Source organism: Pleurodeles waltl, chromosome 7 (genome assembly GCF_031143425.1).
Source record: "Pleurodeles waltl isolate 20211129_DDA chromosome 7, aPleWal1.hap1.20221129, whole genome shotgun sequence".
NCBI classification, from domain to species: Eukaryota; Metazoa; Chordata; class Amphibia; order Caudata; family Salamandridae; genus Pleurodeles; species Pleurodeles waltl.
This window is the reverse complement of record NC_090446.1, coordinates 714,243,177-714,264,428: the sequence shown is the minus strand read 5'-3', so window position 1 is coordinate 714,264,428 and position 21,252 is coordinate 714,243,177. Positions and strand designations below refer to the sequence as shown.

Here is a 21,252-nt window from a genome sequence, read left to right as displayed (position 1 = left end):
TAGCAGTCTCTGTAAGCGTCTGGTGCTCAATACTTTAATCCACTTGCATGGGCAGCCCCAGCTTTCATAAACCCCCCTCTCTGCTGGTATGCAGCAGTCCATGTCCGACTTACAGCCGCCTAGCTGTGGCAGCTGTTCCTTTCTCCAAGTATGTTTGATATTGGATTTAGCTATCATTAACCCTAGTGTCATAAGAATGCGGTCCATGCGGGTAAGGTCAGTTTCCTCCCATATACTTAACAGGCACCACTTCAGGGAGGTCTCAGTATCACTGTCACATACATTATTTAGACAGGTCACCACTGATTCCTAATATCCCTGTATAGCCGGGCAGCTCCATATCATGTGGAAGAAGTTGCCTATTTGATCACATTCTCTAAAGCATAGGTTTGTTGCTGCCCTGCGCATGGTCAGTAGGGCCGTGCATCCATAGTAGGACCTATGTAGTATGTGTAGCTTACTAAATGAAATCTAGATTGTATGGCCACTTATCTTGGGGATGCTAAAGCCTCAAGCCATTCATCATCTTCTAAACCCCCACATCCCGTTCCCAGTGTTTATGGTATGTAAGGGACACACACTGCCTTTTTAGACATATGATCAGTTAGTAATCTGTCTTCTAGGGGGAATGCCTCTGGGAGTTCCTCCCCTTTTGGTACTGCATTTTGTAGTCCGTGGCTTATTTGCACATAGCCATAGGCCTTAGTGGGTGCCATTTGGTATTCGGCCTGTAGGTCTGCAAATGAAATAACTCCACCCTTTGTCCACAAATCCCCTACCCTTGCAATGCAGAATAGGTCCCATTTGTGGAATCCCAGATGTGTCCCTGATATGCCCAGTCTTGCAGTGTCCCAGAGGGGTGTGGCCTTGGTGATCCTATCCCTCCAGCCCAATGTGTGTAGTGCCTTATGCCATAGTGCAAAGGTAACTGCCGTTGGTCCCAGAAAGGATGATTGGTGTGCTTTTCCATAGATGGCCCTAAGGTAATCCTCCGGTCTTATGGCTAGCCTTTCCATTTGATAAGCCATTTCAGTATCTGGAAGATAGACCCAATGGTTAATGACTACAAGTTGTGTTACCGGATAGTATTTCTGTACGTCTGGTAGGGCTATACAGCAATCATACCAGCTTCTCGTCAATTTTGTGGCAGCTATTCTCGCAGGTTTTCCATCCCACAGTAGTGTGTGAATCTCTTGGTTAATGGCTTGGAAATATGTTGATGGAATAGGGTAGGGCATATTTTGTAGGGCACAAAGAAAGCGGGGAAGTCCCATCATTTTAAACAAGGCAGCTTTCCCTAGAAGCGACAGAGGCAGGGGCATCCAGTGTTAATGGGAGTTTGAGGTTTCAATTGTATGCATGAATTTCTGGTGATGTAGACCCCCAAATAAATAAACCCCTCTGTGATCACTTGAGTGGCACAGTCTCTTGGCAGTTGTGGTGCCCACCTGTGTAGAAGGTAGATCAGGGATTTATTCCAATTGAAGGTGTACTGTGAGTATTGATGAAAAAGCTTTAAGATATGCATGATCCTGGCCAGGGTGTGATTCGAGTCAGCAACATAAATTAAGATGCCATCAGCATAAAGGGAGATTTTGTCCTCCCAGTCTGCTGTCAACTGAAGGCCTCTGATCAGAGGGTCTCCCCAGGTCCATGCCACGAGCGGCTCTAGAATGAGGGCATATAGTAAGGGGGAGAGCAGGCAGTCCTGATGGGTGCTGCACTGAAGCTTCAACACCGAGGGACTTCCTCCATTCACCATAACGTGAGCTAGTGGGTGGGTATACAGTAAAGGAGTTGTATCCATAATAGAAAGTATGGACCAAATCCGAACTGTTTCAGCACCTCAAATATAAATTGCCACTTCACAGTATCAAATGTCTGGCATAAAGCTTGATTGATTAGGATGGATTAATGTTGTGACCAGTCAGGATGCCAGAAGCTTTGCCAGTATTTCAATCTCTGAGTTGAGCAATGAAATAGGCCTGTGTGAGGCACAGTCTTCTGGCAGTTTACCTTCCTTTTGTATTACCACAATGGAGGCTATCCTCTGATCCTTGAATAATGAGCCCTCCTTACATCTTTCAAGAAACATTTTTAGGAGATAGGGTGTTATAGTTGGAGCTAATGTCTTATATAGTTCAATTGGGAGGCCATAGAGTCCCATTGCTTATACCCTATTAAAGTCTTTGATTGCCTGTATTATCTCGTCTTCTCTATTTTCCTGCTCTAGTAGCAGCTTGTCAGAGGGAGCAAGGCTGGGGAGTTGAAGGTCGGCTAGCAGGTGCCGGGATTCATCAGCTGAGGTTGTGAGTGTTGGTGTGTATATTTGCTTGAAATGTGTTGCAAAGGCATCTGCTAGGCCCTGCCTATCTCTTCCACTTTCCTGTGGCAGTTGATATTTCTACTACACATCTTTTAACTTTCTCTTTGCCATCATGCCATGTGAGGAACTTTCGTGCTCTATCCCTGACCTCATAAAAATGATATTGGGTGGCTGGATAATGGGCTTTTGCTGCCTCCATTGTAGCATCTCTTTACTCCTTTTGTTTTAGGGCTACGTGGTGTTGCACAGTGTCCAAGTCTGGGCCTAAGAGATCAGGTTCTAGGTTGTGAGTATCTCTCTAATGTCAACATCAAAAAAGGGACAGGGAGGTTGATGGTCCAGTGTACGATCTCCCAACTTGCTAATTATACAAAAAAGTGTACACTGTTCCAAGGGAGAAATAATCTACGGGAACCTTCAAGTTCAGGAGCAAGAGCCCTCACACATCCTGACGGATGTCATGCTTCATCATCATGGTGCTCCTCGTCAGACCGGCGCTGCAATGTCTGACGGGCTCCCCGTTAGGGGGCTCTTTGCCGGAGTTCTTTTGGTGGTGACTGCTGTGGTAGAAAGTTCTCAAGAGAATGCTACGGTCAGGCACTATTTCAGGAAGCAGAGCGAAAGACTAAAATTGGTTCTAAGCCCCAGAAACCAACACTGTTTATTATACCAAAGAAAGGGGTTAGACCAAGATTAAAAATACAGTGAAAGTGGTAAATTGAGAAGTAATGCTCAAACACTTTCTTGATTGAATGGGGACGGGGAAATTATCACGTCACCCCTAAACACTGGTCAACATGTTTCGTGTCCAGCGGTCTAAACAGATCCTATAACGCTTCTTCAAGACCATTATAACAAAGGGACTTCTCCTGACCCATAGTTAGTAAAGACACTAATAAGTCTAACTAGATACACAAAAATATTTTTTATATGTATTAGCATCCAGTCACTTACATTGAAGTATACTGTCCAGATCTCCAGGGACGTGCATACCCCTTTATTGCTTCCATTATATACTGAAGCGTTTATGTCTTGCCTTCATTAGGTTTCAGGATGGCAGAAAAGTCTTGGCCCGATGTCCCCATGGTTGTCGTCAGTTCTTTGGGAAGGGCATATTTGTCTAGTTTAGTCTGATGCGAGTTACATGCTTCCTTGCCGCCACAATACTCCCCAACCACCTGCCGGGGGGTAGTAAAAGAGTCCCCAGCGACCTGTCGGGTTTCCTGCTGCTTTGCCCCCAAACCTCCGAATGTGGTAGGTCAGGGGCTGCTTCAGGGGCTGTTGCATTCCTCGAGTAGGTTTGTGTTGGTGTAGCGTTCAAGTGTCCTGGAGGGTTATCTCTGTTATTTGGTAAGATTCATAATTTTGTCAGTTGATAGCAGTACCCCTGATTCCTGGCTGAGGCTCGCACTATTGCTCCTTGGCTCTAGTTGAGCGTCATTAACTACTTTCTTTTCGCTTCAGGACAAATATTTTTGATCAGTAAGGCAGTTTTCCCTGCCTGTGAATGGGAGGAACCACTCCAGTCCCAGCAGGAGAGTAATGCAGGGACTATGGACTGAAACAAGGGGATTTTCCACAGTCCCTTCTCAAGGGTGAAGGTTTATTAGGGTCTCTCTGCTTGGAGGGCCTCCACTGCAATGAATGTGGAGGGGCCAAAGTTCTCAGATTCTTCTTGCCCCGCGTCATCTTTGTGCGGGCAGTCTGTAGTATTGGGGGCCCTAGGGCCTCATGCTACTAATAATTAGTGACACATACACAGTAGTAGTGACTGATAACTGGCCTTGGGCACATGTGCCAGGCTCTTTTTATTAGCAGGGTCACCTGACTGGTGATGCCTGTGTTGGATGGGTGTGGGGTGAGTGTGGCAGCCAGCCCTCTGCAGAGTGGATGGTGGAAACACTAGAATGTGTCCGGCAGGACACTACACCATCCAAGCACTGCTGGAGTAATCCAACAGGCCCAGCCATGTTAGTGTTAACTGCATGGCGGATCTAGGGCCGCCTTTAATCCAGCAGCTCAGGGGAAGGGGCGCCTAGCTCTGCTCTCACTGTCTCCGCACAGCGGAGGCCTTGTGTCATAAGTCGGCTGCACTCTATTCAGCCGCCATGTCCATTCTGTATGCCATCCTATAAATGTCCCGAAGCCGCCCTCTCTCCCTACCTGCCCGCTGCGGCTTATCTTGTATGTTTTTCCTGGCCACGAAGCACTGCCTCATGCACCAGTGCACCTGGGCCCAGCTTGTACCTGCTGGCGGGCACCTCCAGGAATTGATCATCTTCGCACCGTCATTGCCGGCGACGCTGAAGAGGCCCACTCCCACCACAGCTGGACTTGCCACCCTGGCCAGTCAGTGTTCCGGCTGTAGAGATTTCCTGGGCATATCGGATTACCCACCCCTGGTATTCTGATCTCAGGGGCGGATTTTATGGGGAAAGTTGGTCGAGAGGCGGGAGCTACGTTAAAACGCAGCCATCTTCATTGGTTGTTGGCCACGCCCCCATTATTAGTAACTTTGATCGGTTTAAGCTAGAAGCAAAATTGGTAAAATGTGCAGATTTTGCAGCAGGTGCTGCAATATGCAGGAAATGTATAACTATGTGTGATTCAAGCTGCTGCAGAATCACCTGAGTACAGTGTCAGTGACTAGAAGCGTGGTGTGGCTACAGTTGACAACTGAGGCTATATCTATGCGTAGGAAGGCTGCTCTGTGCATTCAACATTAAACCTGTGCATGAGCCAGCTATGCTGGATATTTGAGTCTACACAAACGCACTGGTCATTTGGGTCTGGGCCTGGACAAATTAGATTGTCTGCTTTTGTAGCTGTGTTTTGACATTTGCATCTATGATTTAGATGTTGGTGTAGTATCTGGATATTTGAGTCTGTATAATTGGACATTGGATATTTAGGAGTATATCTCATGATTTCAGGTCACTCCTTGACATATAACACCGTACCAAGGCATACTCTGCTTTTGTGTGTAAGTTTCAGGCTGTGATTGAGATTGTGAGGTTGTACCAGGGCATTTGAAGTGGCCCATAAGCATTTGGGGCTTGTACACTGCTTTTGAGTCTGTATTTATACATGTGAGGTTGCACGTGGGCATTTAACATTTGTCTCTGGAATATTGTGGCTGTACTGATAAAGTGATGGCTGCACCCTGCGATATCATGTCGTCTCCCCGAATGCACAATGGGGGCAACCTAGTTCGTACATACCGGATGCTTCTTTTGGAGTGGGGTGAAGCTAATTTACCTGTGAGTGGCTCTGGCCCTTAAAGGCACAGCTGAGTGACAAGAAATGGAAGTGGCTGTCGCTCAGAGGGTACATGCCCAGTAGCTTTTAAAATATAACTGCAAGTGTTCTCATTACAACTTCTGTTTTTCACTATATGGTATAAGACGTAACTAGGTATTCTACATTGCCCATATCACTCTTAAATTTTTTCACTAGTAAGTGATACCACGGGTTCTTTTGTGCCGCTCTAGGTACATAAACGTATGATGTATCACGCAGGGGTTCCAATACCTTGTTACCTCTGTGTATGTCTAAATAAGTGCTTCAAGGATATAAAACGCCAGGCTCAAACTAAGATTTGAATAACACTACACTGGGGGAGCGCAATTTGTCCCGTATTGCCACTGTCTACGCCCGCCAGTGTGGCCCAGATATACAGAGCTGCGTACAACCAACACTTGTTTAACCCGATGGTGCAGGGACAGGAAACGTCTGCCTTCCGTCCTTTGGAACGTTATCACCTCAAGAAAGAACATTTCATTTGTATGCGCTCTGATAATGTGTCTGTTTTGTTGGGAAATATAACAGCTGATGTTCAGCCTCACAGAATTATTGCTTCACCGCTGTCTCCCCTAGATATGCTTTCTAATTTCTTTGGCAGACATTAAGAAAAGTGTTTAATTTTTTTAAAAAACTAATTTGAACCCCCGTTAAAGCCGAATAAATGTATGCTACTACCGAGGGCGATTTAGACAACTCGACTACACCTTTTCACTCCCTCTTTCTCGGCTAACCTGAGGAACCAAGCGCGCCATCAGTCTTGAAGGGATGGTCAAAACCTGGCCATGGTAGGCCCCAAGATGTTTAGAAAAATGAATGAAGATTCCTCCATGGCAGCCTGGCGAGTTAACTAATGTAGTTTTGGGTCTGTTAGTGGCAAGTGATTGACCAGCCCTAGATGGAGTCGGGAAGTTACATCTCAATATTCCCTCTGGGTTTCTAATTACGCTTAAAAGCTTTTTTTACTCGATTTCATCAGCGGCAAGGGAGTAGCCGGAAAACGAAAATATTCCCCACTTTGAACTGTATACAGTGCTACATGTCCGGGCCAAATAGACGATTTTTTACGCTTACTTTGAACTGCCGTGCGAATTGTACCCCTGAAGAAAATTTGCAGAAAACGGTGCAAAGTGATCGGTATCATAGCATGATTTTAAAGGATTTTGACCGCAAACTACACATTTACCAAAACTGACTTATTTATCTCATTAATTCTTTCCGCCTTTCCATCATCTTTCTTTCCTTTTATGCTTTTCTTTCATTCTTTCCCTAATCTTTCTGTTACTGTTATGTGTTTCATTCTCTTCTCTTTTGTTCTGTTCATTCTTCTGTACCCTATTTGTCCCTTTTCCTGTCTTTCTTTGAATTGTATTCCTTTATTCTTATCATGCTCCTGTCCTTCCGTCACACGTTCTCCCAATCTTTTCCTTTTGTATCCTTCTGTTTAGTTCTTCCTTTCTCTTCTTTCCTCCCATTGCCTTTCCTTTCAACTCACATTTAATTTTTGTTATTTCAATTTATTTTTGCTTCTTTCTATCTCTCCCTCCGTTTTTCTTTTTTTACGCGTTACTACTTATTTTCTTTCTTCCAACCTTCATTCTTTTTCTTCAGTCTTCCTTTACATTTGTTTTCCTTATTTCCCGTTTTTATTGCGCTCTGTTTCCATCAAGCTTCTGTTTTTACTTTTTTCATTATTTGCATTCTACTTTGTTTCCTCTGTGCTCTCACTCCATTTGCCTTAAACTTATTTTTTTCTTTGCTATTTTATTAATTTTCCTTTCTCTTTTCACCTTTGCAGGTTTTTTGCATCTTTTGGTTCCAACCTCATAGCTGTGTTGTTGTAGTTTATTAATGTAGCATTTATTACTTTGTTTCGCACCTGCGAGCAAGAGATGAGCGTTAAGAATGGTCATACAACATTTATTACAACAGCACCCTCGATTAAGCTGGTATAGTGGGTGTTTCACTATGCCCCTGATCGGCAGAATTCCAAGATACGCTTTTCAACAAAAAAATGGCACCTGACAGCTGCCTGGGACACCGTCCAGAAACTGCATACATTCAATTGCAGCTGCTGAGTCAGGCGCTTCCTCGGGCGCAGCTCGATGCAGTAGCGGAGACCGTGCGGAATGATGGAACATAGATTATCGCCCCCTCCCCCCCCATTCATCACTAGACCACTCCACCTGCTCCTCCTTTTACGTCTTTTTGAAATTGGTGAAATGCAAAGTGTCCTGCTTTCTGCTGGCGATAACATTATTTGCCGTGCTCCAGAGGAAGGCATCCATTTGGAAATGTCTGGCTAAATAACCACATCCCTTTGACATCCATTGGATCTTATCATTGCTTGCGGACACAACCCGTTCTAAAATGGCGCTGCGGCACACGGCCAGGGTCTAAAACTCGCCTATGGATATCGCTTGCACTGATTAAATAGCGAGCAGGCAGCTTAGGAAGTGGGGTTTTTAAGATCACTCCCTGAGTGAAAGGGACTGGAACAGTTTTAGGAATCCGGTCAGAGCATGGAAACCAAAGGCCAGGGCCAGTCCAAATATATGGCACAGTTATTTCTGCATAAATATCAAATGGCTTGGGGACTGATTTAGAATTTGGCGGATGGATATCCCGTCCGCCTTATAAGTGCATTACAACGTATGGCACTTGTAACACGACAGACCATATATCCATCATATTGTCACTGACTCATCCTCAAGACTTTAAATCAAGTCATTCATTTACTGCAGACTTAACATTTCCATTGATTTTCTTTCTCCGACTGCATTTGCAGGGAGAGAGAAGGTTTGGAGATGCATCAGAATGACATCAGCCATTGTGTAATGGGCGGCAGAGATGACTCTTGCACTTAGGATTGCAACATTGTTGGCACTGACAGAGGTACTGATTTAGGTATTCAGCTTAGCTGAATAGTGAGTCTCTCCAGGGTACATTCCAAACCCAAGCCACCCAGTCTCCCATTGGAGACTCCTCTACACCTTGTGGCTGAATGTAGTATGGATGAGTGTGCTATGTAGAAGCACCACAAGAGTGGCTGAGAAGCCTGGAACAAGTTGTGTGAGGGTTCAGAGACCTCGATTTCAGGACAACAAGATGTATCCCAGAGAGTGATGTGTATGAAGGCAACAGAGACCATGACATCCGTGGCCATTTCATGATCCCATTATTTAACCATGTACAAGTGTAAAGTGAGGAAGGTGCGGCAGCAGGCCCCTGCTTTCAAGAAACCTGTAAGAAACTCAGTAACTCTACAAGTTAGTGCATGAACTGCATATAGCGCAGCTGAGGGGCACAGAGCAACTACCACTGCTCTGGGTTTCTGAACCTTGCGGCTTGCAACTTATTCCCTAACCTGCAGAGGTAATGGAGGCTGTACGCCGCACAATTCCAATAAAAATGTGAGCATGGCTCCTTGTGCACCAACAGAAGATGGAATCACTATATGACCCAGAAAGTCCAAATATGTACTGAGGAGAGATTAGTGTATTTGCTTTCCTAATATTCAGGAATGTTGAAAATAAAAATGCAGGGAGAGCAGTTGGATGTACTGTCATTTTTTTTGCATTAAACTGAGACATTATTGTACATTTTCACCTTTGTTTCCACACATTTTTAGGTTTTTCAGCAGGTTTTACTTTGTTACTGCTTAAATCTAAAACAACTTACTGACTATGGAATGTTTTTCCAGTCTTGTGTACTGAATGTACAAATTATCTTAAATCTGCTACCAAGGTGGATAATAATGTTTCTTGTGATTTTCTTTTTCCAGTAGGCCTCCAACCGGGAAGAAAACGGGGTTGGGGCACAGAATGGGGGATTAAGTGTGGGAATATTGGTAAAATGATACTATATTTATTTTATAATTATATTGCAGATCTACTGAAGATGTACAGAATGTTTATTCCTCTTGTGGAATTCTGAAAAATTCAGGTAATGCATTTAACGAAATTTATATTTTGATTCTAAATTCTTCCAATGGTGCATTTTTCTTTATAGTTTTTTTTATTTTAAATCTTCTACTCAGTGAGTGCAGTACAAGGTTTCACATTCATAAACTATGCACATAGCGGAAAGTTTTACAACACAGACACATATAACGCACCCACATAATATACTTTGTAAAAACCCTGTGAAAGAAATTGTTATAACTGTTCCATTTTCTTTCTTTGACTATAATAAAATAATGACATTGTTTACTAAACAACAGAAATAAATCCCATCCACGTGTTTCATATTTATATTCCCAAAGAGAATGCGAGTGAGAGAGAATTGTAACATTCCTTATATCAGATTATACTTCTAGAAATTAGCTTTGATGAACAACTATTTCTTAAGAGCACAGAATATAATTCCATAAAGTGTTCTTAGACAATGTTGATTTTTCATTGCTGATATTTTATAAGACGCCTTTGCAAATGAAGCTTCACAATGCTTTGCCTGCAACCAACACAACTCATCTAGTTTTGACTTCTTTCTCCAGATTTTCAATGAACCTTTCTTTCCACTAGTCATAGCATTGAAAATGTTTGTTTTAATTCTAAATAAATATCCTTAAATTGAAACAGGACATTAAAAGTGAATAACATATTTCACTATTATGCTAATTAAGCAGAACAATACTGATGTGGCAAAGAAAACATCGCAAAAATACTTTACACAAATCAACCTTTTTGTCCTCTGTAAGACTCATTATTTACGATTCAGTCTAGTCCACTGCTCACTTCAAACTATTTTCTGTTTAAATAGCATCTTTTTTTTAAAAATCATAAGGAACCAAGGGTGCAACTAGACCAGGCTTTTGGGTAGAGGGGGGTAAGAAATATTTTGAGGGGTTGGGAGCGAAGCCAACGTCAAAGTCAGAGTCTCGGTTACTGTTAGAGTCCTCCAATGTTAAATATTTGATTTTAATACTCATTTTGATGCAGAATGTTGTACTTCAGCTTCTGGGGCAATCTCTAGCAAACTGCTTTATTATCGCATTGAGGGTACTTAAATAGAGCTTAAAACATCTTTTCAGTATATTTTGGATAACTTGGCTCGCTCTGCCTGCCTCCAAGTTCTTTTTGAAAAGTAGAGAACAGTGGTGTAGTTTAGGTACATGTCTAGTTATGTTCTATTCATACACCATTCATCAGCATACAATACATTTACAGTATTCGTAGGATGGGATATCAGTAGAAAAGATAATTGTCTTGCTGCTTGGGAATGAGTGCCTCAAAATCAGGCTCTCAAACCCTTGGAATGCACAAAGAGGTCATCCTCGCACTATCTGGTAACCCAAAGTTTCAGTTAACATCAGATATTCTTGATTTTGATATGCTTAGGTTTTCCCACAACCTCAAATGGAATCCCCGGTTTGAAAAATTGTTGGCTGTAAAACAACACTAAGCACACGGACTGAGTTCAAGGTGTGGGTGATATGGTTCTACCAGAGCAAAGAGTAGATACTCGAATTTGCAACATACCTTTGAATAGTGGCAGCCACAAAATATAAACTAGTAGTGGAAGCTGTGAAAATATTTGTTACGGTGCATGAACAATAACTCATCTACAACTTAACTCTTTGAGATGTTTACACATGTTTTATTGATGGAAATGTGAGTGTATTTCGAAAGGATAATTCTTTAAGGTGAAAAGGTCCTTTCGTCACAACTAATTTCTTCTTCTCTTTTTGTATCCCTCTATTTTGTTAATTCTTTCTTTCTCTGCTTTCCCCCATTGCCTTTCCTTTCATCTCACATAATTCTTTCCTGTTATTTCATTATATTTTCTGATTTCTTTCTATCTTTCCCTCCCTCATTTTTCTTTGTTTCCTACTTATTTTTTCCACCCTTCATTCTTTCTTCATCCTTCCTTTACAACTTTTTTTGCTTATTTCCTGTGTTTCCTGCACCCTATTTCCATCATGTCTATTTTTTTCCTTCCTTCATTATTTGCATTCTAATTTGTTCCCTCTGTGCTCTCGATCCATTTGCGGTTAACGTATTTAAGCAGTAGTAGAAAATCTGTACCCTGCATTCCAGGAGGACCCTAATTTAGATTGGTCCACCTTCAGGTTGCTAGCAGAGGAAAAGGTGGCCAACTCTTAATCTCTGTTAAGTTGGGTTACCCTCTTAACCCTGCTGTGCTCCAAGCCCTTGCACCTGCACTGGCAGGAAAGATCAGTGAACTGTTTAAACTCTTACTTTACATCATTCTGGTATGGTTCAGGCCTCATACAAGCAAGTGCATTCACCACACTTATGAGAATAAATCTGATTTGGGTGCATCTGACATAAAACCTCTCCCAATGCCACTTTTACCCGTCGAAGGAAACATTTTAGAAAAACTGGGAGATAAACAACTGTGCATGGCTCTGGAAGAAGACAACCTGTTGGATGACTAGCAGATGGGTTTCGACAACAGAGGGACACAAAGCTCATCTCGATGACAGATTTCGTCAGTGTCCTAGAAATCAGAACGATGCAATTGAATGGTACGCCTTTCTCTGCTGACTTTGTTATGAAACATAAAAAGGTGCTTTTCGGAAGACTTGCAGTGTAATGTCATGTTAATTTGTATACTGGTGTTGAGCAGGTGTGTGTCCCTAGACCTGTCTGTGGAATTCAAGAAGACACGAGGGAGGAGGCCCTTATGTGAGGTGTGAGGTTGTTCCATAAGTAAGAGAACACTCATCCCCCTGATCTGGTTCTGTGTATGTGTGGGATGTGTGCAAGTAGGAGTCCTTTGGAGCAGAGGTATCTGGGTGGTTGGTGGAAAGAGATTCGGCAGATCACCGACAGAATATCAGAAACAAAAATATTGTGTGGACAGAATATTGTGTCAAAAAATATTGAGGACTAAAATATCAAGAAGGTGTAAGACCACATTTATGTACTTTGAAGATATAAACACCATCAAAGTACATATATGTATAGTAAAGCTTTGCTTACCTATAGAAACTAACCCTCCCCATATTTCTATCCTCGATATTTTTGATACAATATTTGGTCCATCAACATTTTTGTTTCTGATATTCTGTCTAACCACTGATGCGACTGTTCAGGCATGTGTGGCCTGAGTTTTGTAGTGCCTTGAATGTCTGTGTGAGGAGTTTGAATTGAGCACATTTGTGTATTGGGAGCCAGAGTCGTTGCCTGAAATGTGGTGTGATCTGAGTTCTGTTTGGGAGGTTGAGGATAAGTCTGGCCACAGAGTTGTGAATGGTTTGTAGTCTTGTAATGAGGTTGCTTGGTGATCCCGGCGTAGACTTGCAGGTGACTAGGTTGTGAGGGACAGTTTTTGGAGTGTTGGTTGGGAAACATTTGAAAATTGATCTTAGCATCTTCAGGGTGCGGAAGCAGGATGCGGTGACAGCATTGACTTGTGCAGTCATGTCAAGTTTGCAGTCGAATATTCCGACGTTCCCGACGTAGGATTTTGATGTCGGTCAGAGTTTGGCCAGCCACCAGTAGAAGTCCCACGGGGAGGTGTTTTTGCCAAAGAAGACTACTTCAGTGTTGTTGGTGTTGTGCTTTAGACACTTGGATCAGTTGGCTTTTTTCCATTTAGCTACTTCAGTCTTGCAGGTGGTGAAAGGGGGTCTTGTCCAAGAGGGAGAGGGTGAGTTGCATATCATCTGCGTAGGAGAGGATATGGATGTTGTGTGCGTGGATGGCACTAGCCAAAGGGATCTTGTATGTATTGAGAGGGTGGGGCTGATTGATGAACCTCGAGGCACTCTGCAGATGAATTTGCGGGCTTACGAGGAGTAAGGTGCCTAGCTCACAGAATGTATTCTGTCAGCCAAGAAAGCGCAGATCCAGCTGAGAGTGAGTCCTTGGAAGCATTAGATCATGGGTACTCACAAACTTTTTCTCGGTGGCCAAAATTGCAGTATGGTTTGCGGCAGAGGGCCGCACTGAAGTTACAGTGGGGGTGGGGTGGGCGGGGCTTATAGGGGGCACAACCACCCCGCCCCCTTTTTCAAAACATTGCTAAACAATGCTGCATTTTGAATCCAAGTATAACTACAAACCTACCCCAGTAACACACACAGTGCACACACACACAGCGCCATCTGCTCTCACCCCTACCCCAGTAACACACACAGCGCACACACACTGCGTCATCTGCTCTCACCCCTACCCCAGTAACACACACAGCGCCGTCTGCACACAGCGCCATCTGCTCTCACCCCTACCCCAGTAACACACACAGTGCCATACACACACAGCGCCATCTGCACACAGCACCATCTGCTCTCACCCCTACCCCAGTAACACACACACTACATTAAAAACAAATAAATAAATAACCAAAGAGCCTTACCTGCCTTAATAAAGCACTGTAAAGATGCCACAAATGTACAACGGCATGGCAGGCGGGCGGGCGGAAGACGTGGAGACGGAGACAGGAAGCAGACAAAAAAGCCCCGTAAAAGTTAGCTGCAAGCGCTAACTTTTAAGTGGCTTTGGCTTCCCACCACTAGCCAGGATCGTCATTGAAACGCCATAACTAATGGCCGCCTTAGGTAAACATAGAGGAGGGCCGCGGGAGCATGCGCGAAGTAGCTACTATTGCGCATGCTCCCGTGGCCCTCTTCTATGTTTATGTACTGTGGCCATTATTATATGGCGTTTCTCGGACGTCCGCGGGCCGCCAAGATAGGTCCGTGGGGCCGCTGGCGGCCCGCGGGCCGTACTTTGAGTAACGTCGCATTAGATCATTGACCCACCTTGAATGATTGTCTGGATGCTGTCCAGCAGTAGATGGACCACAACTTCCTAAACCTTAACACTGACAAGCCGGAGTTCTTACTTCTCAGTAAAGAAACTTTGCCAGAGCAACTATTTACTGCCTTCTTCCATGGGTGACTATTTACTGCCTAATCCAAACCCTGTGGCAAAGGTCAAATCAATTAGTGTGCTTCTTCATGAAAATCTGTCCTTACATTTCCTCTGTTGCTAACCCCTCCCTTGGGTTACTGAAGGCACATAGGAAAATTCTACCATTCCTACAAAGTGCTTCTTGCACTACTTTTATGCTCATACTTTAGAGCGAGGTTGGCTACTTTAATTCCCTGAATTCAGGTCTCCCAGCAGCCCAATCTGATAGGCCCCAGAGTAATCAGAATTAGGAGATAAAACTGGCCTGTAAGCTAAAGAAAAATGATCATGTGATGGTTTTAGGGTGTAGGCTTCACTGGCTGTCCTTGGACCAAACAAAAAGTATGTATAGTGGACCAAAAAAAGGGGGGAAAAGAGATGAACGTTGATCTTATGTATAGGAATGCTTTCTTTAGGAGGAGAACCCTCACCCACCCAGGGGTGGCATGTTTCATCATTGGGCCCCCTCTTCACCAATTAGTACCTGGTGTGGGCTACAGCTCTCCAACGGAGAGGAGCCGAGGTGTTTTTGTTTTGTTCATGAGTGGTAGGTGTGGGTGAGAAGCACAGAGTGCTAAATACAGCGTGATGAGTCTAAAGCTATCTCCTGATGAGCTAAATAGCAATTTTATTCTGGTGCTCCCAGTGGATATGATTAAAAACAAGAAAAAGTGAAGGGAGTTTGGAATAAATACACTTTTTAAAAGGTCAACATTTTGAGCCCTAGAGTGACCCTGCTCGGGGTTTAGGGGCATTCGTAAGGATCAAAAAGATAGTCACTGTGAAATCAACAAAACACGTACCCACCTGATGTTGGCTTCTTTATAGTCGGCCAACTGATACAGAAGACGGCTCACACTATTTTTGTTACTGGGACCTGATAATTCTCACATCGGTGCCTAATCTAATTCATGGGTCCCACTCTGTAACTCTGGGCAATAGCTTGCTTAATCTCCACAACTGCCCCAACAGCGCTGGGATGCCTGGCTTCACCTAGGAGGTTGCCCAGGAGTGGGCACCTCACAGGGAAAAGCCAGGAGGGGTTCCACAGCGCTATGCGTACAGCGCATTGAGACCCTAACGGGTGAGTAGTGCGCTATACAAGTACAAAGTTTTTTTTTTTTTTACTGGGGTCCACTATCGTACTGAATCAGAAGCAAAACAAGGATATACAATTAAAACAAGAAAATGAAAGAATTCACAAAAATCACACTTGGATGGTGTATATACATCACTCTGGCAATGGATTTATGACTATTGTGAATGGTGTATATACATCACTTTAGTAATGGTTTGATGACTATTGTGATTTCTGTGAATGCTTTCCTTCTCTTGTTTTAATTGTGTATCCTTGTTTTCTTATTTTACATCTCAATTGAGTTGTGTGAATATGATGAAAGCAAGGTATGCCAAGTGCTGCTGTGCATAAGCATGGGGTGTCGTGGAGGGGGTGGGGGTGAGAATAGACATAATTGTACATGCAGTTAAATATCTTTTGCTTAAAAAAAGATCACACGTATAGTTGCATAGAATCCACTCTTTGGAGGCAAAGTTAAATCACTGAGGAAATATTGTGCAGAGGGACATTGACTTTTGCCATATCGTCAATTTGTATTGGAAGCTTACCTGTGAGTGAAACACTTTTTGTTACCTCTTAACATATAATTTTCGGGCATATTTGAGTAGTGCACGTTCACCCTGAATACATCTAAAAAATAACAGATGTTAATTGTTTTGCAAGTCAATTGTACTCATTTTGTCACCCTCCGAAGGATGAAAGGCTGAGTGGCTCAATAAGGATTTGAGTCTGTGGCCATGGCATTAAGTACGGATCCAGGGAGTAGATGCATTATCCACTCATCTATTATAAACGGTTGTTGTGGTCTCTGTGTTATAATCTTCAGGTTAATTTCTTTTTTATATAACAAAGATATTGAGTTTCTGTGGCAGGTGTTGCTCTTTTAGTGCTAAATATGGCTAATTTATACGCCTTGTGTTATGAACCTCTTCATAGCAACAGAAAAGAAACTTCTCTTTACATTTCTGCTAATGTTATATTCATTATTTACATGCAAACTTCTTTTCCATTAGTTTCAGTGTTATCACTGTATTGCCTTTTTACAATCTGATGTGAGCCTAAATGCCTGGTTTTGGTTGCAGACAGAGGGCGCAGGGCACCCGTGCTTCATTTTTTGTCTCTCATCTACCTTGCATATGGTTATCATGGAAGAAGACTGACCAGGCCGAGAGTGGGGCGCAGGAGGCACACAAAGCAATGCTAAATAAAGGAAGCTTCATCAAACTTTTACTTTCAGGGACTAAAGAGGGATGCAGTAATGCTTCACATGAGGATGACCATCAGCCTGGAAGCCCACTCCATGGAGGCTGACCGGGGACAGATCTGCCCCTGAAAGGAACCATCTTAAAGCAAGAAATGTAATTTTTGTATAGATCTGCTGAAATATTAAAATCAATCTCTAAACTCCAATTGGCTTTCAATTTCATTAACAAACTATCATAATTCTCTTCACTGAGCCGATTAGGAGTGCCCCTCTGAATTATAATCCCTGCACAAGCACCTGTAGAAGTGATTGCAATTATAAGTGGTGCCATGTTTAGCACACAAGGTAATTACTGTGCATGACAAAGACTGCACCCCTTGTTAAATTTTGACAGGTCATACTTACTGAAATTTAAAAGTTGAAAAGTGCCTGGAAAATACTGGGACATGAGATGTTCTGGTGCAGTAAAAACTAACAATAGTATGTCATTCCCATTTTCAGGGCAAACCTTGAAATAGGTGATGATTATCATACATGATAGGTTCTGAACACCTCAGATTTTATCAGATGCAATAGTTATTTCATCTGATCCTTTGGCACTCATAATCAGGCCATCAGAGTTAGAATCCAAACAACCCCTCCCCACATTTGCCTGTTCTCCTGGAAATTCTCTTTCATGTCATCCTCTGACCTGGGATGATACATTTTCAACAAGTATCTTTTTAATAAGCAGTAAATATTAGGTTTATTGATTGAAATGCAAAATGTATTCTTAATTCCTCAAACACAGTCTTCAAACAATGTACCAGTATCATGAATGATAGACCTTGATAAAAAAGACAGTAAAAAAAGTACGCAATTAAGAATTGACCTATTTTTATTAAAGAGTTATGAACCTTGTGAAATTTCTGAAAAAGCAAATTCTGGAATTTTAGATGTTAATCAAAGAATCTGCCAAAATTATAATTATTGCATGGGAGGCAACAAAGACAAACATGAGAGATAAACTTATGGAAGTTAGAAAGTGGGCATTTTCTTGCTTAACCATTCTGTGCCTCTGCCAGCCTGTGGAATCTATGTCAGACTGACAGTTGGTCTGTTTGTGAATTCCCTCTAGACAGTGACACAAAGGGAGCTGGGATGTAACCTGCATATCTTCAGGAGTCTTCTTGGCTAGAGTCGGGAGGAAGGAGCTGACACTCACACCTGAAAGGGTTGTTCCTGTCCTCACACAATGCAGTCTCCAACCCACTTGTATGTGTCCTGGGCCAGGCCTGGGCAAGGCAGGATCTTATGGGCAACAGAGACTTTCCTTTGACGTTTTCCTACTTCAAACGCAGAAATGGGTATAAGTAGTGGACCCAAAACCCCAGACTTTTAGACTACTTCTGGACTCAGGAGGAACCTCTGCCAAGAAGAAGAGTTGGAGGAGGAGTCCTGCTCCTTTGCCAGTGAGAGTGCTTTGCTGGGTTGGCCTGCAGTTGCTCCTTCTGCCTTTGAGGGGACACATACGGGACTTTGCTGTGTTTTCCTGCTTGTGAAATGTCTCCATGGGCTTGGACTGAGCTTGCCCCCTGTCCTGAAGTCTCCAGGCCATCAAAGACTTCCTCTCCCAGCACCTGGACTCTCTTGCCGAGACTCCTACTCGGCCAAGTGGTGCTTAATCCAGTCCCTGTGGCCTTGAAGGGAGTGCTGGTGGAACCAAGACTGAAATCCACACACAGGAGCTGTGCGAGAGAAAATTTGAAGCAGCACCTGCTTCGCAGCTGAAAAATCACTGCACCACCTGCATCGCGGCTGGGAAATCGACGCAACACCGTGTGTGGCTGCCAAAATTCACTCCTCACCCACACAGTGCAGCTCTTCAACACAGTGCACCAGAACTTCTCACGCATCATCGCTGAGTGTCAAAACCACAGTGAACCTGCACTGACCCGAGGTTGCCTGTCTGGAAATCAACACATTTCTCTTCTGCGGGAGAGAAAAACGAGGCATTGCCTACCCGACCGGAGAAGAAACAACGCACGGCCTCACTTGTGAGTAAGGAAGTGATGCTTTGCTGATTTTTCTGAAGCATGCTTGCCCGTGCAGCTTTTTTTTTTTTACACAGACCAGGTACTTTGTGTAAAAACAACGCATCTATTAATTTCTATGGACTAAGACTCTTTTCGATTTAAAAATTCATAACTTTGCTTGTGTATGTTGGATTTTTGTCGTTTTTGGTCTTGTTTGATTTACATAAATATTAGCTCTTTCTCTAAACTGGTGTTGTGTCTCTTTTGTGGTGTTTTCACTGTTACTGTGTGTGTTGGTACACATACATTACACATTGCCTCTGAGATAAGCCTGACTGCTTGTGCCAAGCTACCAAGGGGGTGAGTGGGTGTTATCTGCACTGTGTATCTCCCTTACCCCAACTAGAATGAGGGTCCCTGCTTGGACAGAGTTCAAACTGACTGCCAATACAAAAACAAGGAAAACATTCAATGGGCATTATGAACTACAGACCTATCCTATTAATTTATGTTTACTACAATATGTTGACTAAGATTTAGGTTTACAGACTAGAAAATCAAAACCTAATGTCCAGTAAGCAAGGATGAAAAAGCCTTTAAAGGAAAGAGGCAAAGGCAGAAATATTTGAGTCAAATTATGGATATATTGTGTATGACTAAAGACCATAATCCTCAGCAGGCACATCTGAGCACAGAACCAGTAAAAAAGTGTTTAAACGCACAAGTTGAGATTTGTTTGTAATGTACATTGAAGAAACTTAATTTTGGTTACATCTTTATTGATGCTTTACATTCATTGTGCCTTATTAGTAGAGCTAGGATTTATACTAATGGAATAATTTCTGATGCATTTCCTTCAGCGAAGCCTGGAATGTCCACCGACCCCTTTATTACATGGCTTTGGCATTAAACCTTTGACAATAACTATCAGGTGTGATTATATTAAACGAATATGGGTGGGAGAGCTGGAAATAAAACTCTCCTGTAAGTTGAATACATGCTTTTGACACTGATCTGTCTCTCATTTCGGAAGTTTTGCAGCTCATAAAATTGAATGGAGACATAAAATTAGATAGAGTGAAATGAGATAAATTTGACATTTTGCTTCTTTTCTGAACAACTTTTAGATCATATTTGCCTAATTAGGATGTTTCATGTCAGGGTGCTTTCTTGAAGTAAATAGAAATTTGAATCCCAGTAGAGTTATGGGAAATGTGGTTGTTAAATTTAGAGACTCATCACCAATTCAATGAATGACTTTGAGACATGGAATTAATTGGGAATATAAATGTGCTAAAATTGTGATTTTTCTTAAATGTATTTTTGGCAGAGGGGTTACTCTGTTAAAAACGTGACAGGTATGTCGTCCACCGTATTACAAGTTCCATAGGCTATAATAGAATTGTAATATAGTGGATGGAATATTTGTCACATTTGTGACGAAGTAACCCCCTCCGCCTAACTCTAATCAGGCCTTAAATGTCCAGCTTTAACATGGTTTTTGTATGGGAAGCAAAAGTTAAGCCTAATATTTCTTTCAAGAAATTTCAGATCTCCTTGTGCGATGGTGGTGTTGGCTTCCCCAAAATGAAAAGATATTATAATGCCTTTATACTGTATCATGTTGTAAGTACTGTTCAATTAACTTGGATGAAAGGTCGACCTTTAGAAAGTAACAGATTTAAAAACTGCTAACTGTTTATATATATTATGTATAAAGAACACCAATAAATATTTTAATAGATTTGGAACTGCTAAAATCACAAGGGAAATGTTAAGACAGTTATTGAATCAGGGCTTTTGACATGAAACGACCTACACCTTCTTCAGTGTGAATAATTTCCAAATAAGATTAAATGGAAAAATGGTGAATTGGAATCTTTGAAAGTTAAGTGTGGAGTATGTAACTGGCATATATCAACAGATATTAGTGATAAACGTTGCGGCAGTAAAGCAATATTCACGTGATATTGATATTTGCCAAAGAATGTTTCAAACTACAACATTTATGCTTTTAAAAACTGATATTGTTGAAAAATATTTTTGCACACGTGCATGCATGCTGGAAAAAACCCATACTGCGGCAAATGCTGATCGTAGTGGGAATTCTTCAAACAACTACATTTGTTGTGGGGAAAAAAAAATGCAAATAAAATTCTTATTAGGATGTTGATTACCTAACGAGTACTGCATTGAATTTAAACCATTAATTCCTTTAAATTAATTTTGGGTTATTATTGAGGAATGTTTCAAATAATTTTCATTTTAAGTTACTATTACACTATTTTGCAAGTGTCACAAAACTTTGGGTATTTTTGTGAAACCATCATGGAACTAATGCTGAATGTGCTGTTCACTTTTACTCCTTTGCATTGAATACTGATTCCAAGTTGTGAATTCTGTCACACCTGCCTTTGCAAAGCACCAAATCAGTGAAGGTCCAGTGG

At 42.3% G+C, this 21,252-nt stretch overlaps 1 long non-coding RNA gene across 2 annotated transcripts in view; it reads left to right on the top strand.

Moving 5' to 3' along the window:
• Positions 1–19,050, top strand: part of LOC138245526 (uncharacterized) — a 47,357-nt gene extending 28,307 nt beyond the window's left edge. Inside the window, exons 2-3 of one of the 2 annotated variants that reach the window (XR_011194135.1) lie at positions 9,516–9,571; positions 16,669–19,050. This is a non-coding gene — a long non-coding RNA (uncharacterized lncRNA). The remainder of the gene's footprint in view (positions 1–9,515; positions 9,572–16,668) is intronic. The other variant, XR_011194134.1, reaches the window with a different exon arrangement.
• Positions 19,051–21,252: the final 2,202 nt, after the last annotated feature.